This window comes from Phyllobates terribilis, unplaced genomic scaffold (genome assembly GCF_046119375.1).
Source record: "Phyllobates terribilis strain yellow unplaced genomic scaffold, ASM4611937v1 Scaffold_5__5_contigs__length_657084704, whole genome shotgun sequence".
Lineage (NCBI taxonomy): Eukaryota > Metazoa > Chordata > Amphibia > Anura > Dendrobatidae > Phyllobates > Phyllobates terribilis.
The window spans coordinates 209,657,937-209,683,667 of NW_027362765.1; positions in this window are offsets into that span (position 1 = coordinate 209,657,937).

Here is a 25,731-nt window from a genome sequence, read left to right on the forward strand (position 1 = left end):
GATCGCAGCATTGCAGGGGTTAATGTGCCGGGAGCGGTGCGAGACTGCTCCCTGCACATAGTACCGGGTGTCAGCTGTGACAATCAGCTGACACCCGGCGGCGATCGCGGCCGCACAGCCTGTGTGCGCGCGCAATCGCCATGACGTACTAATACGGGTCAGGCTCTTAAGTCCCAGGGCACAGTCGCGTATTAATACGTCATGGGCTGTAAAGGGGTTAAACTATGGCCATCTTAGGTTCAAGGTCTTTGATTGTGATCTTCATCACTGAATGTGGCTTTCTGTTAGAACCTGCAGCTAACTGAAGATACACGGTCCTCGTTCTCTGGCCTTGAGACGAGGAGCGGGTTACAGTTAACCGCTGTCTCTACCCGGTCACGGTCCCTACCTAAGAAGGCCTGGAGGGGAGCAGAGGAGATGAGCTCCACAGGCAAAAGGATCCCAGGGGATGACGGACGGAGCGGCACACGCCACCTGTATTTCTTATTCTGGCCTAGTCAGAGGTACTCCTGCTGCAAGAGGGGTGACCGGCCCCCGATATCTGACTCTGTTACTTTACGTCTCAGTCAGAAAAGCCCGGAGGCTTAGTGGATCCCAGGAGGGATACAGACGGAGGGGCATACGCCACCTGTACCTCTCTACCTGCGTTTATACAGTGGGACCCGGCCTTACACCTAGTTCTAATCACACATACAGTCAGGAGAAGACTTAGTGGGAGAACTCACCAAGGAGAGGAACACACAACCAGAGGGGTCTCGACAGGTGCTCCTGATCTACCTGGAAAGTGCTGGACTCCCTTCCCGGTGGCCGCAGTACGCCGCGAGGAGCAGAGGGAAGCTTTGTGGCTAAAGTTCATTTTGATGTGAGTAAAATCCCTGGATGACTTCACACCGCGCTTCAGCCTGTTATTTCCTGCGCGGCACTGCACCCACCATTCCTTCATCTCACTGCCCTGAGGCCTGCTCCACCTGCGGGGAGCTGTCCCATCTAAGCTGCCTTTAAACACCGGCCTCAGTGGACTGAAGCAGCGCTGGTGTCTATCACCGGAAACCGTAGGTGGCGTAATCGGAAAATACCACTCAACCCTGAAAGCCCATTAAATCTTTTATGTGACAGCCCTGGGCATGGACCGGGTCCGGGCCATGACTGCAACTCCCAACAGCTGACCCAGCTCCGAGTAACCCCATTTCCCAGGGAGGGCTGAGAGCATCACACTAGGAAGGATAGCTAATACTAGAGAAGAGAGGATTCAAAAAGATCTAAACAAATTGGAACTGTGGGCAACAGCTAACAAAATGGTTTTTAACAGGGAGAAATGCAAAATCCTACATCTGGGCAAGAAAAATGAAAAAAAGCATTTACAGAATGGGAGGAACAAGGCTAAACAACAGCACATGTGAAAGTTCAGAGAGGAGCGACCAGAATGGTGACCGGTCTGAAAACAATGGCCCACGAGGAAAGGTTAAGGGATCTGGGAATGTTTAGCTTGCAAAAAGGAAGACTGAGAGGAGACTTAATAGCTGTCTACAATTATCTCAAGGGCTGTCACACCGTAGAGGGATCATCCTTATTCTCATTTGCACAAAGAAAGACTAGAAGCAATGGGATGAAACTGAATGGGAGAAGATACAGATTAGATATTAGAAAAAACTTTTTGACAGTGAGGGTGATCAATGAGTGGAACAGGGGGCCACGAGAGGTGGTGAGTTTTCCTTCAATGAAAGTCTTCAAACACAGGCTGGACAGACATCTGTCTGAGATGGTTTTGTGAATCCTGCATTGAGCAGGAGTTTAGACACGATGACCCTGGAGATCCCTTCCAACTCTAATATGAAATTAGATGTTTCGATCTATACACCACAACTTCATCAGTAAACGAATTGCCCAGGGTAAAACATGTTAGGAAAGGAAAGCACAGATGTATATGAGCGGTATCCACAGCTATGGTCAAATAGACTCCTATAGGAAGAAGCCCTTTTTGTCTAATGGAAAATCCAGGGGTATAGCTTTATGTTTCATTACACATAGGCCAAATATTTATTTTCCAGTTAATTACCTATGCTATGACATGCCAAATACCTTCATGACTATATTTATGTAGTTCATACAATGAAGTTATCAAACAATAAAGAAATCAAAAACTTTCATTTATACAATGAAAGAGAAGAATAAAATTATTATGCAAATCACTTGAAAACTTAACCCTACCAACCCAAAAGAGTGGCAGATCTGCAGCCTTGTTATCCATATAATGTCCTACTTCTGTTTATGAGAGATTCCAGATTCCTGGATCTCCAATAATACAAAGGTGCACTACACTTTGGAGGAGCACCACAGACAATTCTTTCTATCAATTGTGGGGGTCACAGGGCACAGGCTTCACCAATGAGATCTTCTGACAATTCAACATGTCAAAAGATTTTTACATGTCAAAAGATATATAAGGGTATGTGGACACGATCAGTAAACGCTGGGGATTGGACGAAGTGCATTTGCTCTGCGTGCAATCCGCAGCGGCCAGATGTTACAGCATAGTGGATGGGATTTCAAGAAATACCATTTCCACTATGCATATCTGGGCACCTGTGAATCACCCATGGACACTGACATGCGGCGCGTCTTTCCAGACCACAGCATGGCAATTTCTCTTGCGGAGTCGCTAGTCTCTGCAAGAGAAATTAGATAACTGTAATGTATAGGATGTGGTAAATCCGCATGGTTCAATGAACAAATGCAGATTCACCTGTGTGCAGCGCTTTGGACGCAGCATAAAGTATACTGCATTCAAAGCGCTGCCAATACCGACCGTGTGCACATACGCTAAAAGTGTAGGTGTCCTTAAAAACACAAAGTTAGTGACTGAACTTTGACTTGCACCGAAGAAAAATGTTTAGATAACACATTTATACCCTGGAACTTTTGGTAAGTTCTTAGTAATTTTAGTGACTTTACCATGTCTTTATACTTTATAGATGTGTAAATTCTACACATTTTTCAAGTCATTATCTCCAGGAATAGAGATATGTAAATCTTTAAATTTTCAATCCTTGATCCTTTAAGTATCTCAAACCTTGTGAATCCCAGAGCCCAAGATATTCTTTCCAAGGATGCAGTCAGTGCTACTCATGTGCTCTTATTAAGGAGATCTCGTTAATTTGCTTTGCTCTGAGATCAGTGTATATAGCGAATTGTATATAATGATTCTAGTTATTAGTCTATGTGCATTTGCTTATTTTTTGTCATTATGTACATTTCTTTGGCATTAGAATTGTATAAGCTTGCACTTAATGCTTATTTTTCTGTGTACATTAGTAAAGCTCAGTAAACATACGCAGATACTTGGGTAGTGTCTTAAGTTTTGTTAGTTGGATGTGAAATAATTAAAAGAGGCCAACTAAGGAGGATGGAACATCCCGCTTAACACAGGCATTCCTGGCCGTTAATAAATAAAAGCTATGCATTTTAACAACATAGAATGTGTTCTTCCCAGATTCTAACTGGTTATAAACCAGTGATGACGAAGAACTCATAATACAGCTAAGGGATTGTTACGTTGTATCAGTCTAGACAATGATCTTTAAGCTAATGATGGACATGGCTTCTTTTGTCTTGAGCTTCTGTTCCATAGCTCTTACCAGTACCAATACAACATGTATGTCCCTTTAAAAGTGTGTATACAATGCCTTTGGTGACAAAATAGTTTCTTAGTCTAAGATGGCAGAAGGACTGCCAGTATAAACAGGAGACAGTTCAAGAACAACTTTACTCATGAACAGTCAATAAGCTTGATGGTTACAGATTCCTTAATGATGCAAAGTGCTTGGTCGTTTAACCCCTTAGTGATCAGACCAAATTTTTCAAAATTGACCAATGTAAATTTATGTGGAAATAACTCTGCAATGTTTCAATATATTCCAGTGATTTTGAGAATGTTTTTTCATGACACATTATACAGTTATATGAAAAAGTTTGGGCACCCCTATTAATCTTAAGCTTATTGTTTTATAAAAATTGGTGTTTTTGCAACAGCTATTTCAGTTTGATATATGTAATAACTGTTGGACACAGTAATGTTTTTGCCTTGAAATAAGGTTTATTGTACTAACAGAAAATGTGCAATCTGCATTCAAACAAAATTTGACAGGTGCATAAGTATGGGCACCTCACCAGAAAAGTGACATTAATATTTAGTAGATCCTCCTTTTGCAAAAATAACAGCCTCTAGTCGCTTCCTGTAGCTTTTAATGAGTTCCTGGATCCTGGATGAAGGTATTTTTGACCATTCCTCTTTACAAAACAATTCCAGTTCAGTTAAGTTTGATGGTCGCCGAGCATGGACAGCCCTCTTCAAATGATCCCACAGATGTTCAATGATATTCAGGTCTGGGGACTGGGATGGCCATTCCAGAACATTGTAATTGTTCCTCTGTATGAATGCCTGAGTAGATTTGGAGCGGTGTTTTGGATCATTGTCTTGCTGAAAGATCCATCCCCTGAGTAACTTCAACTTTGTCACTGATTCTTGAACATTATTGTCAAGAATCTGCTGATACTGAGTGGAATCCATGCGTCCCTAAACTTTAACAAGATTCCCGGTGCCGGCATTGGCCACACAGCCCCAAAGCATGATGGAACCTCCACCAAATTTTACTGTGGGTAGCAAGTGTTTTTCTTGGAATGCTGTGTTTATTTGCCGCTATGCATAACGCCTTTTTGTATGACCAAACAACTCAATCTTGGTTTCATCAGTCCACAGGACCTTCTTCCAAAAAGAAATTGGCTTCTCCAAATGTGCTTTTGCATACCTCAGCCGACTCTGTTTGTGGCGTGCTTGCAGAAACGGCTTCTTTCGCATCACTCTCCCATACAGCTTCTCCTTGTGCAAAGTGCGTTGTATAGTTGACCGATGCACAGTGACACCATGTGCAGCAAGTTGATGCTGCAGCTCTCTGGAGGTGGTCTGAGGATTGTCCTTGACTGATCTCACCATTCTTCTTCTCTGCCTTTCTGATGTTTTTCTTGGCTTGCCACTTCTGGCCTTAACAAGAACTGTCCCTGTGTTGTTCCATTTCCTTACTATGTTCCTCACAGTGGAAACTGACAGGTTAAATCTCTGAGACAGCTTTTTGTATCCTTCCCCTGAACAACTATCATGAATAATCTTTGTTTTCAGATCATTTGACAGTTGTTTCGAGGAGCCCATGATGCCACTCTTCAGAGGAGATTCAAACAGGAGAACAACTTGCAAGTGGCCACTTTAAGTAGCTTTTCTCATGATTGCATACACCTGGCTATGACGTTCAAAGCTCAATGAGGTTACAAAACCAAAAAAAGTGCTTTAGTAAGTCAGTAAAAAGTAGGTAGGAGTATTTAAAACAAGAAAATGATAAGGGTGCCCATACTTATGCAAATTTCAAATTTTGTTTGAATGCAGATTGCACATTTTCTGCTAGTATAATAAACCTCATTTCAAGGCAGAAACATTACTGTGTCCAACAGTTATTACATGTATCAAACTAAAATAGCTGTTGCAAAAACACCAATTTTTATAAAACATTAAGCTTAAGATTAATAGGGGTGCCCAAACTTTTTCATATAACTGTACTTTATGTTAATGGTAAATTTAGGTTGATATGTTATTTATAAGAAATTTGATAAAAGTCTCTAAAAATGAGCAATTTTCAAACTCTGAATGATTATCCTTTTAATTCAGATAGTCATACCACACAAAAAGTTAATAAATAACATTTACCTCATGTCTGCTTTACATCTACATCAGCACCATCAGTAAAATGTCCTATTATTTTGTTAGGATGTTAGAAGCTTTAAAATTGTAGCGATAATGTATCATTTTTTCAAGGAAATTTACAAAACTTATTTTTTTAGGGATCTATTCAGTTTTGAAGTGACTTTGGGGGACCTATATATTGGAAAACCACCATTTTAAAAATGGCACCTCTCAACATATTCAAAACCACTATCAGGTAGTTTATTACTCCTTCAGGTGCTTTTCAGAAATTAATGCAAAGTGCATGAAAGGAATGAAAAATTTTATTTTTACCTCCTTAATGTTACTAACTTCTCTGCAGTCCACTATAGCCGGCAGACTCTAAGGCCATTATTTAGCCATAAATTGTCATAGCAACCATCATGACAACACAATTATGATCTCAGGGTACTGATGGGGTTAAAGAGGGAGCCCCCACACTCTGTCAACCATTTAGATGCCGTAGTCACTATTGACAGCAGCATCTAAGGGGTTAAATGGCCATGGTCTGTGCCAAAACCAATCGTGACTGATGCAGCAGGGTATCAGCTATAGTATATAGCTGACAGCTGCTGCATTTTCACTCATCGAGGAATGCTATTCACTTATATCTCAGGTCAGTTTTAAGGCATATTGGTGATCACTAAGGGGTTAAGAATCTTATATGAATTACAAGACTTGAATATGTAGACATTAGGTCTACTTAATGGTACTTTCAATGCTTTACTGGTATTTGCAGCATTTGTAATTGTGACACTTTACTAGCACTTCTTATTCTTGCAAGCTCCTCAGCAGCACCTTCTTCCCCTTCTTAGATCAATCTTAGTATCTCTCACAATGCAGCACAGCACAAAATGTGTTTGTCAGAGTTCTGCTCATGGTCACCCCTCTGGGCAGCATTGCACTGTAGTAGCTTGTCTAAAAACTATCTCACTCTTGCAACCTACTCTTTCAGTTACTAAATCATAGTTCCACACAAGAAGCCACCAGCTTCCAGCCATCTCTAGCATCAGCACTCACACTCCTCTTGTGTGGCAATAATCAGAGTCAAGAATGAGGCTATATGCTGTACTCTGCTGTGGGAAATCCTAGAGATGAGTGAATTTGCTGAACTTCAAATAGCCAGATTTGCTTGAATTTCGATTTGTGTCATATTTATTTGTTTAATACTGAATTGCCAATAGAAGCCATTTATTATGCTGTGTGGTTTCTTTAGACCCCAAAATATAATAAAAGGAGGGGTTAAAAATAAAAAATATTACACTCCCCTAAAACTTCACCTATCCTCTCATCACAGCTCTAGTTCTCCACTGGTTTGCTTCCTCCTCCAGATCCAGTCTTTTGTCTTGAGTCTTTCCTTTTCAGCGCCTTTGGCACTCACTAGGCCTCGTACTATGTCATGACCTGCATTGCCCCAAAACATCATAACATAACTTGAAACTTAGTCAATGTCGAAGGAACCAAAGAATAAATATGGAGGAGAAGACTGGAGGAAGCAAGCCAGCAGAGAATCAGGTGGAAAGCTGTGGCGCCAGGACTGGTGAGTATAATATTTTAATTTTTCAACCCCTTCCCAGCCCTAAAAACAATCAAGTAAAATGGCTTCCAGCTAGCCATTATATTGCTTGATTTGAGCGAATTAAATCACAAACAATTAAAATTCTTGCAAATCTATACTTCTTTTAAATTCAAAATGAATTTGATTCTCCTCAAATCAATTTGCTCATCTCTTGCAAATTCTCTCCCCCTTATTGTGGGTAATCTTTGTTTTGTCAATGAATGTACTCTTCACTCAGAGGAATAAGTCTCTACAGTATGCTCTGCTCTATAGTGCCAATCCATGTCCAGTCATACAGAAGGGCTGGTCTCCTCAACCTGGCACAAACTACACCAGCATATAGCTCAAAAAGGAATTTCTCTAAAGCCCCGTGGAAATGATTCTTAAAAGTGAGTTCTGCTTACACTCGTGTCTACAGCATCTTTCTCCATTTGTCTATCTGACTACTAGCAACAAACCAGAGGGTTTTGGCATGCATGTTATTGCTGACCATATGCTGACCTATGACTTAGGGTACTGCCAGAGTTCCATAAAGCAGCTCGTTTGGATCGGGCACCGGATATTTTAGTGCTGCACATGGGAGGGAATGATTTGGGGGCTCGACCGGTCAGGGAATTGATGAGGGACATTAAAATTGATCTTTTAAGGCTATGGACATCGTTTCCTGAGGTGCTGACTGTTTGGTCTGAGGTGGTGCCCAGAAAAACATGGAGGGAGGCCAGATCATTGAAGGGAATTAATAGGGCACGTATAAAGTTGAACAGAGCCATATCAGCTTTTGTTAACAGGAATGGGGGAGTATGCGTACAACATCTTGATCTGGAAGCGGGAGTTGGAGAATTTTGGGCAAAGGATGGTGTGCATTTGAATGATATAGGCATCGATTTAAGGGCACTGGCCATACAGGGGGGGATTGAAAGGGCTTTGGCGGTGTTGGGGCGCTCACGAGCCTGAGGTGGTCAGGGCTGTTCGTTTGTGGCAGGGGGGTTGGGGTTCTTGGAGTTGGCATGGCAGTGTCGGTAAAAAGGAGATTATCAAGTTACAGGATTGGCTTGATTAAGTGGGGTGATCTGGCATTTTGGTTTTGGGGGCTCTGGACGGGGTTTTACCCTGGGAGCTTTTGGTGCCCTTGAGCTGGTGTGGTACGGCTGAGGGTAACATGGTGGTTCAAGTACTGTTTGTTTTTTGCCAGATCAATTTTTTAACTCCAAGAACCCTACCCTTGTTATTATAATGTTTATATGTTTAATATTGTTGCTTGTTAATAAAACGGCTGCTGTGGCCAAATTTATCCAAAGAGAAAATTACAGGTGCAGTGTTTTATTTGGCATGGGTGAAAAGGGGAGGGGGAATGTGAACAATGGAACCCGGGTTGGCCGTACACGGTCATGTTGCATGTAAGAATTTTCACTGTGAAGGGGTTTCCAAGTTGAGTAATTGGTTTTAACTGTACCTATGTCCAGCTTTTCACAGATGAGTAGTAGTGATGTTGAGGCAGCATTAAGCATCATTGCTATGTGTATGTAAGAACATCAAATGTATGATGATCCCTTTTTGCAAGTAAAATCTAAGTAAAAGAATGTAGTTTCAGCATATAATATCTTTTTAAAGACCCAGATCTATACAAGAGGGTTCAAATGTTTCTGCTATTTCTGTATTTTTAATGTTTTAACAAAGCAATTCAATCATTATTGGATGCTAAAGTTACCTTCTTTTACTTATACAGATGAGCGTCAACCCCTTTAGCCATTCACAAACATAATATGATTTATTCAGGATTGATTTTTTTGTTCGTTTTTGGTAATTCATCATTTTGGATCTGCTATTGATATATTTTTAAACGTACCTGTTAAAGTCTGTTTTCAAGGACCTACCGGCAACATGATATGATATAAACTTTTTCCATTTGGCGGCCATTTAAATGCTTGTTTACACAGGCAGTCCAAAGCAGACGATGCACACTATACTAGATCGCTCAGTGCGCATAGGTGGCTATGGTTCTCAGCAGCAGCTTGAGTCCTGTTTAGACAAAGCGATGCACCACTGAGAACAATGATTTTTTTTGCTCGTTCATTGGGTGATCGGCAGCCTGTTTACACGACAAGATAATCATGAAACGAGCATTTTTAACCACACTCGTTCACGATTATTTTGCAGAATAAATGCCCCTTTAGACTGTCATACTGTATTTATCAACCTATAAATCTGATTAGTCAACCCCAAAGACAAATAGTAAACTCAGAGTAAAGTAAAAAATATAAATTTTATTAGAATTACAGTACAGACCAAAAGTTTGGACACACCTCATTAAAAGATTTTTCTGTATTTTCATGACTTTGAAAATTGTACATTCACACTGAAGGCATCAAAACTATGAATTAACACATGTGGAATTATATACTTAACAAAAAAGTGTGAAACAACTGAAAATATGCCTTATATTCTAGATTCTTCAAAATAGCCACCTTTTGCTTTGATGACTGCTTTGCACACTCTTGGCATTCTCTTGATGAGCTTCAAGAGGTAGTCACCGGAAATGGTTTTCACTTCACAGGTGTGCCCTGTCAGGTTTAATAAGTGGGATTTCTTGCCTTATAAATGGGGTTGGGACCATCAGTTGTGTTGTGCAGAAGTCAGGTGGATACACAGCTGATAGTCCTACTGAATAAACTGTTCGAATTTGTATTATGGCAAGAAAAAAGCAGTTAAGTAAAGAAAAACGAGTGGCCATCATTACTTTAAGAAATGAAGGTCAGTCAGTTCGAAAAATTGGGCAAACTTTGAATGTGTCCCCAAGTGCAGTTGCAAAAACCATCAAACGCTACGAAGAAACTGGCTCACATGAGGACCGCCCCAGGAAAGGAAGCCAAGAGTCACCTCTGCTTCTGAGGATAAGTTTATCCGAGTCACCAGCCTCAGAAATCACAGGTTAACAGCAGCTCAGATTAGAGACCAGGTCAATGCCACACAGAGTTCTAGCAGCAGACACATCTCTTCAACAACTGTTAAGAGGAGACTTTGTGCAGCAGGCCTTCATGGTAAAATAGCTGCTAGGAAACCACTGCTAAGGACAGGCAACAAGCAGAAGAGACTTATTTGGACTAAAGAACACAAGGAATGGACATTAGACCAGTGGAAATCTGTGCTTTGGTCTGATGAGTCCAAATTTGAGATCTTTGGTTCCAACCACCGTGTCTTTGTGCGACGCAGAAAAGGTGAACGGATGGACTCTACATGCCTTGTTCCCACCGTGAAGCATGGAGGAGGAGGTGTGATGGTGTGGGGGTGCTTTGCTGGTGACACTGTTGGGGATTTATTCAAAATTGAAGGCATACTGAACCAGCATGGCTACCACAGCATCTTACAGCAGCATGCTATTCCATCCGGTTTGCGTTTAGTTGGACCATCATTTATTTTTCAACAGGACAATGACCCCAAACACACCTCCATGCTGTGTAAGGGCTATTTGACCAAGAGGTAGAGTGATGGGGTGCTACGCCAGATGACCTGGCCTCCACAATCACCAGACCTGAACCCAATTGAGATGGTTTGGGGTGAGCTGGACCGCAGAATGAAGGCAAAAGGGCCAACAAGTGCTAAGCATCTCCGGGAACTCCTTCAAGATTGTTGGAAGACCATTTCCAGTGACTACCTCTTGAAGCTCATCAAGAGAATGCCAAGAGTGTGCAAAGCAGTCATCAAAGCAAAATGTGGCTACTTTGAAGAACCTAGAATATAAGACATATTTTGAGTTGTTTCACACTTTTTTGTTAAGTATATAATTCCACATGTGTTAATTCATAGTTTTGATGTTTTTAGTGTGAATGTACAATTTTCAAAGTCATGAAAATACAAAAAATCTTTAAATAAGAAGGTGTGTCCAAACTTTTGGTCTGTCCTGTATATTAAAACAGTAAAATAGTCAATTGGTATAAGGTGAAGATATGTGAAAATCACAGAAGGGCACAGTCCATAGATATGCCACATAGATCATAAAGATAACAAAATGACAAAAAACAGTGTCTTAGTATTTCCTATACGTAAGTTCATCCTAGACAACTAGAGAGATAGAGGTACCCCATAGGACGTATGTACACTGAGTGGACATATGGTACATATAAAAGTGATAGTACCAGACCAAAATACTCTCAAAAAGTTGTTTAAGAAGGATGAGGCTATGTGCCCACGTTGCATTTATGAAGCAGAAAATTTCTGCTGCATAAATGCAAGTCCTCTCCCGGAAAAACGTGTAGCACCCTGAGGATTCGGCTGCTACAGGGGTATTACACCTCAAGCCAGAGGTGTGGTATTCCACTCCCGGGTAAGGATGGAGTGTGGAACTCAGCTTAGTAGGCTGCATGCACTACATACATCCCATTTCCGGGGGACAGAACTACGGTACTCCCACCAGTATATGTGCAGGTATGACAGTGTCTGTCCCTGGCTGGAGTGGGAGGGGGGTGGAACATCCCAGTAGTGTAGGGGCAGATAGGGGGAGTAGTCTGGGTAAAGCTAGGAGCCCATTGGGTGCTGGTCACCTGGGTTCACACATAGAGGGAGTATATAAGGTGGGCACCATCTTAGGACAGGGTCTTGTCTTGTAGTAGGGGAGTGGAGTGCAGAGGAGCTCAGCCAGGAGGGCTGACAGGGAGCTGTGGCTCCGGCTGGGCCCAGCTCCAGAGCAAGGCCTGCAGAGAGAGAGAGAGAGGAGTAAGAAGGACCCAGAGAGAAAGACAGAGGGAACCCCAAGAACCCAGAACCAGAGCAGGAAGGGTGAAGGGTTGGCGGACACGGGTACCGGAACCCGAACTGGTGGAGGCCACTAATCCTCAGCCAGAAACCGGAGGTCGTGGTCAAGATTTGCCACGACCCTCACCAAATCCACCAGAAAGGCACACCAAGCATAGGGTCAGGGAACCCAGAGGAGGTTTGACCACCAAGAGACCCGAGGGAGCCGGCCAAAGGTGGATCCCTGGTGGGAACGGCCAGGAGGAAGAGAGAGAGGCAGGGAAGCTCAGGACCACGCTCCGGACTGCCTGGGGGTTGGCCGAGTCCAGGACCTGGTGGACGCAGCACGGCTCGGGTGGTCACTCAAGGCCAGAGTGACTGAGAGAACACCTTTGAGTAAAAACCCTGAAACTGCACCTCAAGTCTCTGACTCTCCTTTCTACAACATAACTACACCCATCATCCACACCTGCTGCCCTGAGGCCATACCCCTCCCGTTGGGGGTTATACCATCACTGCTGCACATATACCACCGGCCTCAGCGGACTGCTCTGCAGCGGCGGCTTCAAAGCCGCACTCAACGGGTGGCGTAGTCGATCAAATTAACATCTACTGCCATAGACTGCCACTTAGTTTGACACCCTGGGCACGGACTGGGTCACCGCCACAAGGACTACTACCCCCATCGAGATCCGGCTCCGGGTATCCCTTGCACACGGCCCAGGGGGCGCGTCAACTTTTGGCGTAGTCGGCAGGATTTCGTGCCCGCAACCACCGGGTACTGCGTGCCTGAAAAAGAGACTTTTAAAACTTACCATCCGTGAGGTTTTCCCGCAATCGGTGAAGATTCCCGCCATCCACGGAGTTTCCCGCCACTGGGAGAAGATTCCCGCCATTTCAGAAGATTTCCCGCCCTGGCAGAGCGGACGCCATTATGGGCGTGCCAGAGGGTGGCAAGAGGCCACCTCCCATCGTGGGCCAGGACCAAGAATGGCGCCAAAAGCGGAAACCGCCCCCACCAGCAGAGACTGTGATGCTTGAGATGTCCATCAGCGTGAGGGGACTGCCCCTGGAACTGACAATCACCAAGTTGCCCCGGGACCACCCTCAGTATGGGCGGACCAAGAACAAAAGAGAGAAGATGGGTGTAGCCTGGAGGAGTCTGGAGAGGAGTCTGGAGAAGCCGTACCCGGAGATGGAGGGAGAGTCAGGCAGCACCGACCCTGTGGTCAGGAGCCTGTTGCAAGCTACCACCCCACAAGACCTGGTGGGGATCCTGGCACAGCTCCCCCGAGACCGGGAGCGTGCACAGACCGCGCTGGAGGGACTCGCACGGAGGATGGCCCAGGTGCAGCGAGAAACGCTGACGGAGTGGAGCAGAGAGATGGCCCTGCAGGCTGGAACCCGCCAACAGAGCACGCCACCCGAGACGAGGAGTCAGACCGCCTCTGAGGATGGTGCAGGAGGAATCAAGGCCGGAGACGACGCCGAGGAAGGAGCTAAAGAAACGGAGGCAGGTAAAGGGGACGTCACTACCCCGAGCCGAGAAGCCGTGAGCCTGCCCCAGCTCCCCGTCGCAGAGCCCGAAATTTCCCCTGCCGTGCCCGTCGTTGCACCGTCACCGCTCCCGACTAGGCCTCAAACAGAAGCCGCGGCCACGCCCCCTGTGATGTCACGCGCCTCAACCCTGAGCGCGGCCAAGCAGGAGACGCCACCGGCCTGGTCGCAAGGCCGAGTGCCCCCGGGCGCCGCAGTACCAACAGCGCCCTCTACCTCCACTGAGCCACCGGCCTGGTCGCAAGGTCAAGTAACCCCGGGCGCCGCCGTCTTCACGGTGCCCTTTACGTTCAGGGTGCCCCAAGCCTGGTCGCAAGGCCTGGTAAACCTGGGCGCCGCTACCACCACCGCGCCCTCAACTTCCACTGTGCCGCACCTGGGTGAGGACTTGTTTGCCCAGCACACTTGCCCGGATGGGCAGCCCTTTGTGTGGCCACCGGAGTACCACCATCCCCGACTCCGGAAAGAAAGACCCCTGGATGAGCCCCTGATCCCGGCTCCGGCGCCCGCCAAGATCACCCCACTCTCGTTGGAGGAAGCGCAGTTTGCGTGGGACCCCGCTGGAGGAGACCTCATCGGGTTCACTCAAGAGACCCGGGCGGCCGCAGCCCAGCGAGCAGAGTGCTGCCGGCAGCAATTAGAGGTTTTCGACCGGGAACGACGAGAGAGGCGGGTCCGCGAGGAGCGGCTGCAAGTAAAGAGTGCAGAACAAAAGAGCCGGACCCGAAGGAACCCCCGTGCAGCCCACGGTCCCCGTGCCACCGGGACTGTAATTAAATTCCAACTGCAGCACGGTTGGGGCGTCATCAGAGATCATCACACCCCCGGCGACGTCTTCGTGACCAGAAGAGATGTCGAGTCCCACCTACCGGAGGGACACAGAGGTCGTGACCTTTACCTGGGTGATGAGGTCACCTTTACCCGGCACCAATGTGCCAAAGGACCCTATGCCCTTCATGTACACCGGCTGACAGAGGAAGAGCTGAGGTGTCAGGAGGAGCAAGAGGACCCGGACGGGTCTGAAGGGTACACGGAGGAAGTATTAGGAGGACGCCGCTACTAAAGTACGGTAAATGGAACTGTAAAATAGTTACCCGTCAGGGTACAGGAACTGTTACCATTATAGTCCCCGCTGGGACCAGCAAATTAAACTGTTACCCGTATGTCCCTTTATCCCACTGGCCGAGGACTGAGAGCGGTCATTCTTTCCTCATCCCACTGGCCGAGGACTGAGAGCGGCCACCTCCCCTTGTATATAGTTGCGCTTTCTAAAGCGCCCCCTACTGGTTTTATAAGGAACTGTGTTTTTTCCAGAAGAGACTGTTGCACTTTACCCGGTCACAAGTTGCACCGTGGCCGGAGGAACAAGAATGTTTATAATGAAAAGTTTTATATGAAGAGTTTTATGCTGCTGATAATATATATAGTGTTTTATATGGTTATGGATGTTTTGAAAAAAAATTGTATGTTTTTGGATATTTTATTCTTTTACAGCCTGAGGACGTGCTGTGATTTACCAGGGGGGAATGTAGCACCCTGAGGATTCGGCTGCTACAGGGGTATTACACCTCAAGCCAGAGGTGTGGTATCCCACTCCCGGGTAAGGATGGAGTGTGGAACTGAGCTTAGTAGGCTGCATGCACTACATACATCCCATTTCCGGGGGACAGAACTACGGTACTCCCACCAGTATATGTGCAGGTACGACAGCGTCTGTCCCTGGCTGGAGTGGGAGGGGGGTGGAACATCCCAGTAGTGTAGGGGCAGATAGGGGGAGTAGTCTGGGTAAAGCTAGGAGCCCATTGGGTGCTGGTCACCTGGGTTCACACATAGAGGGAGTATATAAGGTGGGCACCATCTTAGGACAGGGTCTTGTCTTGTAGTAGGGGAGTGGAGTGCAGAGGAGCTCAGCCAGGAGGGCTGACAGGGAGCTGTGGCTCCGGCTGGGCCCAGCTCCAGAGCAAGGCCTGCAGAGAGAGAGAGAGAGAGGAGTAAGAAGGACCCAGAGAGAAAGACAGAGGGAACCCCAAGAACCCAGAACCAGACCAGGAAGGGTGAAGGGTTGGCGGACACGGGTACCGGAACCCGAACTGGTGGAGGCCACTAATCCTCAGCCAGAAACCGGAGGTCGTGGTCAAGATTTGCCACGACCCTCACCAAATCCACCAGAAAGGCACACCAAGCATAGGGTCAGGGAACCCAGAGGAGGTTTGACCACCAAGAGACCCGAGGGAGCCGGCCAAAGGTGGATCCCTGGTGGGAACGGCCAGGAGGAAGAGAGAGAGACAGGGAAGCTCAGGACCACGCTCCGGACTGCCTGGGGGTTGGCCGAGTCCAGGACCTGGTGGACGCAGCACGGCTCGGGTGGTCACTCAAGGCCAGAGTGACTGAGAGAACACCTGTGAGTAAAAACCCTGAAACTACACCTCAAGTCTCTGACTCTCCTTTCTACAACATAACTACACCCATCATCCACACCTGCTGCCCTGAGGCCATACCCCTCCCGTTGGGGGTTAAACCATCACTGCTGCACATATACCACCGGCCTCAGCGGACTGCTCTGCAGCGGCGGCTTCAAAGCCGCACTCAACGGGTGGCGTAGTCGATCAAATTAACATCTACTGCCATAGACTGCCACTTAGTTTGACACCCTGGGCACGGACCGGGTCACCGCCACAAGGACTACTACCCCCATCGAGATCCGGCTCCGGGTATCCCTTGCACACGGCCCAGGGGGCGCGTCAAACGCATGCGGAATTTCGCACGCGTTTATCGCGCATTTTTCGCGCGTTTATCACGCGTTTTCCACATGCGGAATTGCTTTGCGTTTTTTATGCATTGGACAAAGGCAATTCCGCTTGCGGAAACGCAAAATTAAATGACATGCTGCGGATTTTTGAACGCGGCATAAACGCTGCGGAAAAATCCGCAGCATGTGCATAGAACTTGCGGAATCCCATTGGGGACCATGGGGTGCGGATATACATGCGTTTTTCAAGCGTTTACGCTGCGGAAATTCTGCAGCATATACGCTTGAAAAATGCTACGTGGGCACACAGCCTAAGGCTGTGTGCCCACGATGCGTTTTTGGTGCGTATTTTGGTGCGTATTTGCAGCACGTAAATGCTCCAGAAACGCATTGCATACCTTGTCCCATGACTTCCTATGACATTCTGCAAGTTCTGTGCACATGGTCCGTATTTTTCTGCGCAGATAAAATAAGGACATGACCAATTCTTGTGCGTTTCTGCATGCGTATTTGCCTATACAATGCATTGGAAAAACGCATGGCAAATACGCATGCAAATACGCGTCAAAAAACGCAAGTAAAAAACGCATGCGTTTTTCTGCCAAGGAGATGCAGAAATGCTCAGGAAAATTTCTGCTTCATTTCTGCATCGTGGGCACTAAGGCTAAAGCTTACCCATGGCACCAAGTCTGTGTCCGACTGCGATCGTCGCCCCATGTATTTGTAAACTAGTTTTCTTACTGTGGGATAGCTGATCACTAACATGCATTTGCATTGTGCACAGTTTTAAATGTCAAGCAGCAAAAATGCATTCAGCCCAATGTTGATTTCAAATTACTTCAGCAGTGAAAGGTTTAAGGTGACAAGAAAAGAAAGTTTATTGCATTCCCAGAGGAAAATGAATAGAACAAAAGCCACTCCAGAAGGAAAGTAGGCTTAACCACCTTAATTAAACCTCCTCGTTATGATCTGGATCGCTCGTGCAGAAGGAGATTAAGAGAGAAGAAACGGACGAGCGGGGGAAAAAAAGATTCATTCCGAGGGATCTGTGACATTTTCGCTAATGAAGGAACCTTTCTGGGTGCTCCCTGCGCGGAATGATTTGAGTGGATTGAAATTGACGGGTGCAGTTCTGCTACATGTGTTGGGTAATTAACCCTTCAGGCTGGAGAAGGAGGGTGGCTTGTTTGTTAATGGAGCTGTCTTTGTGACGACTGATGGCCACTTTGTACAGATTGTTAACCAGTATGAGTAATACAAAAGGTAGGGAGGTTAGAAGTTGTATTATCTACCTTAAAAGAGCCTTAAGAGACCAAGCAGGGAACATGATTTAAAGCATTAGTTCAATAGATTTGTAGGATGGATATAGCCACTAACTGCTGTCAGACATGATGTAGGTACTTTTTTCCTAGGTAATAGCTTAGGCCATCATATTCTTAGGCTTCTCATATTCTCGCCATATGCTCAGGCTGCTGATGTTCCAGAGAGAAGACCAAAACCTCCCTGATCTAACAATAGAGATCCCCACGTTTCATCCAGTCGGATCATAGAAGGATAGTGTGGACTCCTATGTAAAATGGCCCTAAATGTTTGCTGTTGATGAAAATAACTTTTTTTCTCCAAAGGTGGCACAATAATTTATGAGCAGGTTCACAGGAGTCGAGATATACCCAAACTAACTTTTGGACTTTTCCCATCTACTACATGCCACATCCCACTCCACCCATGCATTTTAAGCAGGGTTGTACCAGCCACTTTGTATAGATGTCAGCTGTTAGCTTGCAGTGCACCTCATTCAACACTATGCAACAGGAGTGCAGTCCTGGCTACGGAGTGGCCCAAATAATCTCAGTGCAAGTCCTTTTTATAAGGACGAGGTACTGACGCGCCCCCTGGGACATATTCCTTTTTGAGGGGAATACCCGGCACCGGATCAGATGGGGGGTTGTAGTCTCCGAGCGGCTGTGACCCGGTCCCGTGCCCAGGGCGTCAAGCTCAGGGTTATGTGGCAGTCTTTACTGATGTTATTAAAGTTCGTTGTGTCGACTACGCCACCCGTTGTGATGCGGTCACTGTGGCCGCCGCTGCAGCAGGGTCCGCTGAGGCTGATGGTGGATGCGCAGCTTGGTGGGATAACCCCCAACGGGAGGGGTATAGCCTCAGAGGGGACAGGCGCAGAGGATGGGGGTTGTGGTGGTGCGGTGCAGCCGGTAATGATGACAGACTCGGGTAGTGCAGTTAAGGGTCTTTACTTACTGCAGATGTTCCTGGTCACTCTAGCTCCAAGTGACCTCCCGAGCCGTGCTGCGTCCACCAGGTCCTGGATCCGGCCAACCCCCAAACAAGTCCGGAGCGTGGCCCTGAGCTCTCCCTCTGTCCTTACTTCAGCCGTCCCCACCAGTGATTCACCTAAATCCAGCTCCCTCGGGCCTTCTGTTGGGCAACCTTTGGCCTCAGGTTCCCTGACCCTCCATGTGGTGTGCCTTCAGGGTGAATGTAGTGGGTGACCGTGACAGACACTGCCCACGGTCTCCGGTCTCTGGCTGGGGAATGTCTTTGCCCCCACCAGCTTGGGTTCCGGTACCCTTCTGCTGACTCCTCACCCGGTGTTCTTATTTGGGTTCTTGGGTCCCTTCTTTGTCCCCCCTCTGGGTCTTTCTGCACTCCACTCTCTCTCCAGGGCTGTTGTTTCTTTCTCTCTCTTTCTGCAGGCTTGTCCTCTGCATCTGACTTACTCTCTGCGTCTGACCCTGATCCTAGTTGGTGCCCTCCTTATATATCCCTCTATGTGTGAGCTCAGGTGACCAGCACCCAATGAGCTCCTACCACTACCCAGACTGCTCCCCCTATCTGCCCCTACACTACATGGGATGTTCCTCCCCCCTCCCACTCCAGCCAGGAACAGGCTCGGTCGCACCTGCACATTTCTAAGTGGGAGTGCCGTCGGCCTGCTCCTCTGGAATGGGATGTATGTAGTGCATGCAGTCTATCTGAGCTCAGTTCCACACTCCTTCCTTACCCGGGAGTGGAATATCACACCTCTGGGTTGAGGTGCAATACCCCTGTAGCAGCCGAATCCTCAGGGTGCTACATTCCCCCCTGGTAAACCACAGCACGTCCTCGGGCTGCAAAGACAAAAACACCAAAACATACAAATTTTTATAAACATATAAAACATATAAACATTATATATATATAAAACTTTTTATATAAACATTCTCGTCGTCTCTTTCTTTCCTCCTCCTCTGGTCACCGTGCAACTCGTGACCAGGTAAAGTGCGACAGTCTTTTGAAAAGCAGTTCCTTATAAAACCAGTAGGGGGCGCCTTAGGAAGCGCAACTATATACAGGGGAATTTGGCCGTTCTCAGTCCCCGGCCAAGTAAAGGGAATGGGATGGCTGCTCACAGTCCTCAGCCTGGTTTGGGTAGGGGACACACGGGTTAAACTGTTCACTGGTCCCAACGGGGACTAAACTTTAAAGCAGCCACGGTTACTTGTGTACCCCGACGGGTAACTATTTACATCCCTTTGTACTATTTCAGTCATAGTACCTTCTAGCCTTGAACCCGTCCGGGTCTTCTGGCTCCTCCTCCCTACACCGCAACTCCTCCTCTGTCAGGCGATGCACGTGGAGGGCGTAAGGTCCCTTGGCACACTTGTGCCGGGTGAACGTTACCTCGTCACCGACGTAGAGGTCACGGCCTTTGTGACCCTCTGGCAGGTGAGACTCGACATCCCGTCGGGTAACGAAGACGTCACCCATGGTGTTCCGGTCCTTTATGAAGCCCCACCCATGCTGCGCATTAAACTTTATTACCGTCCCGATGGTACGGGGACGATCTGCTGCACGGGGGTCCCTTCTGGTCCGACTCTTTTGCTCCGCGCTGCGGGTCCGGGCCCATTGCTCTCTGGCCCGCCTCTCCTCCCGCTCTCTCTTAAACTCTGCCAGCTGTTGACGGCAACACTCGGTACGCTCTGCTGCAGCTGCCCGAGTCTCTCCGGTGAACCCCATCAAATCTTCTCCCGTGGGGTCCCACACGAACTGGGCTTCCTCGAGTGGAGGCGAGACCCGAGTCACGGGCTTTGGAGCCGGGATCAGGGGCTCACACAAGGGCCCTAGTCTTTGCTGCCGCTTTAGCTCAGGGTACCCTTCGGGCCAGATGAAGGGCCGTCCGTCCGGCCATGTGAGCTGGCCGAAGAGGTCCTCCCCCAGGTGTGGCACCCTTGGTATTGCGGGCGCGGGCGCGGTGGTGATGGCGCCCGGGTTGCCCAGGCCTTGCGGCCAGGCCTGGGGCACCTGGAAGGTGAAGGGCACCGTTAGGACGGCGGCGCCCTGGGTTACCTGGCCTTGCGACCAGGCCGGAGGCTCCGCGGAGGTAGATGGCTCTGCTTTGGATGCGGCGCCCGGAAACGCTAGGCCCTGTGACCAGGCCGGAGGCTCTTCTTCCTGCGCCACGCTCCGGGTCACGACGCGTGACGTCACTGGGGTCGCGACGGCGGCTTCCGGTCGGGGCCTAGTCGGTGGCGGTGTCATGGCGATCTCGGGTACGGCAGGGGGACTTTCAGGCTCTGCGACGGGGAGCTGGGGCAGGTGGGTGGTCTTCCGGTATGGGGTATAGGCGTCCCCCTTACCTGCTGCCATACGTCTCGCTCCCTCTTCTGCGCCGTCTCCGGCCTTGGGTCCTCCCGCGTCATCCGCAGAGGTAGTCGGTGTCTTCTTCCAAGGGAGCGGGTTCCGTGGACGGATTCCAGCTTGCTGGGCCATCTCCCGGCCCCACTCCGCCAGGATCTCCCTCTGCACTCGGGCCATCCTTCCCGCGAGGCCCTCCAGGGCACTCCGCGCGCACTCCCGATCTCGGGGAAGCTGCGCCAGGATCTCCGCTAAGCCTAGCGGGGTTGTTGACTCCAGCAGGCTCCTGACCATCGGGTCGGTGCTGCTCTGCTGCCGCTCCATTCCCGGGTCTACTCTTTCTCTTCTCGACTCCGGGTGCTCTCGCTCTGGACACCTTGCCTCCGGGTGCGCTCGTTCTAGACTGCTCCAAGCGGCACCCATCTTTGCTCTTTTCTTTCGTCTCCTCCCACTTCGAGGGCGGTCCCGGGGCAACTCGGTGACTGTCAGCTCCAGGGGTAGTTCTTTCACGCTGACAGACACCTCCAGCATCACAGTCTCTGTTGGTGGGGGCGGTTTCCACTTTTGGCGCCATTTTCTGTCCTGGCCCACGATGGGAGGTGGCCTCTTGCCCTCCTTTGGCACGCCCATAATGGCGTCCGCTGCTCTTCCAAGGCGGGAAATCTGCGGTTTTGGCGGGAAGCGTCGCCCAGTGGCGGGAAACTCTGCAGATGGCGGGAACAAGCTGGAAATGGCGGACAATCGGCGGGAAACGACTGGTGATGGAGTCCGATGGCGTGGACCCTCCGGAACCGGCAGGAGTCTTCTTTCTGAGGTAAACTTGCACTTTTCTTCAGGCACGCAGTACCCGGGTGTTGCGGGCACGTAATCCTGCCGACTACGCCAAAGTTGACGCGCCCCCTGGGACATATTCCTTTTTGAGGGGAATACCCGGCACCGGATCAGATGGGGGGTTGTAGTCTCCGAGCGGCTGTGACCCGGTCCCGTGCCCAGGGCGTCAAGCTCAGGGTTATGTGGCAGTCTTTACTGATGTTATTAAAGTTCGTTGTGTCGACTACGCCACCCGTTGTGATGCGGTCACTGTGGCCGCCGCTGCAGCAGGGTCCGCTGAGGCTGATGGTGGATGCGCAGCTTGGTGGGATAACCCCCAACGGGAGGGGTATAGCCTCAGAGGGGACAGGCGCAGAGGATGGGGGTTGTGGTGGTGCGGTGCAGCCGGTAATGATGACAGACTCGGGTAGTGCAGTTAAGGGTCTTTACTTACTGCAGATGTTCCTGGTCACTCTAGCTCCAAGTGACCTCCCGAGCCGTGCTGCGTCCACCAGGTCCTGGATCCGGCCAACCCCCAAACAAGTCCGGAGCGTGGCCCTGAGCTCTCCCTCTGTCCTTACTTCAGCCGTCCCCACCAGTGATTCACCTAAATCCAGCTCCCTCGGGCCTTCTGTTGGGCAACCTTTGGCCTCAGGTTCCCTGACCCTCCATGTGGTGTGCCTTCAGGGTGAATGTAGTGGGTGACCGTGACAGACACTGCCCACGGTCTCCGGTCTCTGGCTGGGGAATGTCTTTGCCCCCACCAGCTTGGGTTCCGGTACCCTTCTGCTGACTCCTCACCCGGTGTTCTTATTTGGGTTCTTGGGTCCCTTCTTTGTCCCCCCTCTGGGTCTTTCTGCACTCCACTCTCTCTCCAGGGCTGTTGTTTCTTTCTCTCTCTTTCTGCAGGCTTGTCCTCTGCATCTGACTTACTCTCTGCGTCTGACCCTGATCCTAGTTGGTGCCCTCCTTATATATCCCTCTATGTGTGAGCTCAGGTGACCAGCACCCAATGAGCTCCTACCACTACCCAGACTGCTCCCCCTATCTGCCCCTACACTACATGGGATGTTCCTCCCCCCTCCCACTCCAGCCAGGAACAGGCTCGGTCGCACCTGCACATTTCTAAGTGGGAGTGCCGTCGGCCTGCTCCTCTGGAATGGGATGTATGTAGTGCATGCAGTCTATCTGAGCTCAGTTCCACACTCCTTCCTTACCCGGGAGTGGAATATCACACCTCTGGGTTGAGGTGCAATACCCCTGTAGCAGCCGAATCCTCAGGGTGCTACAGTACTATCTCCTTAAGCATCACTCATTGTGCAGTAGTAGAAGCAGCAGTAGATTTACATTGGTTAACTTAATCTTGTAGCTTACACTGCAAAACTTGAACTCCAATTGGTCACAGAAGGAGAGTTTACTTTCTTGGCTTTCTTCAAAGAGCCTAGTCGGTTTGTTACTATTTATTTATTTTACTCACTTATATAGCGCCATTAATTCCATAGCGCTTTACAGACATTATCAGCACTGTCCCCATTGGGGCTCACAATACAAATTCCCTATCAGTGTGTCTTTGAAATGTGGAAGTAAACTGGAGAACTCGGAGGAAACCCATGCACACACAGGGAGAGCATATAAACTCCATACTATACCTCAGAACGTCCCTAGTCCTCTCACTACAGGTTTTAGATCCACACGGGTCTCTCTTGGTCTCATATCAGCCTGTCCCTCACTATCTGCTGGTCTCCCACATCTTCTCTAACTTTGGGCTACTCTGTCTTCAGATCACACTGATCCAGCATCGGCTCTAAAACTTTAACTGTCATGAATATCCATGGTGACAAAACTCCAGCCCTGCTGTGAATCTCTCTGTCCCTCAGGATCTTTGGGGTCTGTCCTCAGCTTACACTGATTGTCTCACGGCAGCTATTCAGGGACCTCCTTGCACTGTTCCGCTCAGGCTCTCTATTACTTGCTTTTAGTTACACTTTCTCTGGTGATTGTGCTCAGGTCTACTCTGTTTCAAAACTGTGAGTATGGTCCTCTGGCACCTAACACAATCTCACTGCAGAACCAAAACAATGTTTTCATAAACTTCTCTTTGCCGCCACCTACCAGCGTCACTGTCCCCATAACATCACAGGAAAGCTCTGTTGCTGGAACCTCCTCCAGCAAGTTGACAGTAAGGAAATAGTTTCTAGTGCCCACTAGTTTCTTCTAGTGCCCATCCTGGCAACACCCCACACAGCGATCCACTAGCCCTACACACATCATGGGGAATGTGCACATACTAAGTGGGGCCACAAAGTAACATGGTGCACACATTGCAGCAACATTGTGGCAATACATTTTTCTTAAATTGCATACAATATTATATAAAGGAAAAGCATGACTTTGAGGCTAGGTACATGTCACCCCTGTGCCTACACTGTCGGTTGCATATAATCAGGAGATATGAGCCCAGCAATGGCCACAGTCGGGATGCATGCCTTGGAAACAGCCCACCATGGGGATCCATTGTAAAAAAAACATATACTTCACAGTATATGTTTCTTTGCAGTGGCCCTGTGTATAGGAAAATGCAAACTGCTGCGCTTTCAGTAAAACAAATGATATGCAGACATATCCTATGGGAATGTATATATCGGGAAAAGCTTCCGATGTATTCTGTAGGGTAAGTGCACAGATGCAATGTGCACTTAGCCTTACCTCCTCTTAAAGTAATGTGCTGATCCATCCTCAAGAGTTCCAGAAGATTGACAGTCCAGACCAGTGACTTTGCCTCTGTAGCATTGGAGAAGTATGGGGGGACTGAAGCTGATCAGATTAATATCAAAGTGGCACTTACAGGCTATAAAGCATAGTCTGAAATTGGCGCGCTTTCTTTGCCTTTGCCTAGGTAACCGACTATTCTGGGACTGCAGGGTGGTCAGTAACCTAGGTAACAAGCAGTAAATTGTAGAATTAAAAATGGAACAGAGTGGATTTTTAATAAGAGGTGAATTGCAAGGTTGCTTGTTTTCACAAGCACTTTGCAATTTTAACCATTTAAGAGGTTGAGATAACCTATCTAACACACCCGTTCTATCTTACAAAACTAATTATTTACCAAAAGAAAATCATTTTTCATCCTCGAAAATTGCCCCACAGTTTTTGATGTGTGGTAAATGTGACAATCTCATTTATAAACATGCACGACTGGTCAAGCCTAATACAATTTGGCAAACAATTATGCCAAATCTCTCAGATATCATCTCGATTCAGCACCACATACTCATCCATTAGCGCTGGACCTTCTAAACCTGTACAGTAGCACATGTAGTCAACGGCTCTATATTATGGAGGCATAGGCATTTAGTGTTCCACTATATGGTGGCTCCGTATGACAATGTACTTTGTAGATCTTCTCCCCTATAAGCGATGCTTTTACAGGAAAATACTTCTGTAATAAAGCTTCCGATAGACCATGCCATACTGCAGCTATAAAGAGTTGAAAGACTTATTCAGCTCTATCTATATGCTAGAGTATATTTTAACTGCCTAGCTGCCAGCTAGAATAGAGTGCAATATAATTGGCTATAGGCCTTTTGCTGCAGTGGAGAAGGCAAAGCTCATACCTGTAAAACAGGCAGACCACGTGTCAGTAATAAGAGAATTTAATGAAGCTGTAATGCGTTCATTTTTCTCTCCCTGGGACCTTCCCTTCTCCCTTCTCTGTCTCTAAGAAGATAAACAGACAGACAGATTAAAGGCATGGGAGAGATGGAGGTGGACGTGTGAGAGAAGAGTCGGGGAAACCGAGAGAAACGAAAAGGAGAGGTAACAGCAAAAAGGGAGGAGGAAAGCTAGAAAGAGACAGAGATGGATAAACAAGCAGTGAAAAATGACACAGGAGACTTCAAGAGGAAGGAATGAAGATGATAGATAATGGAC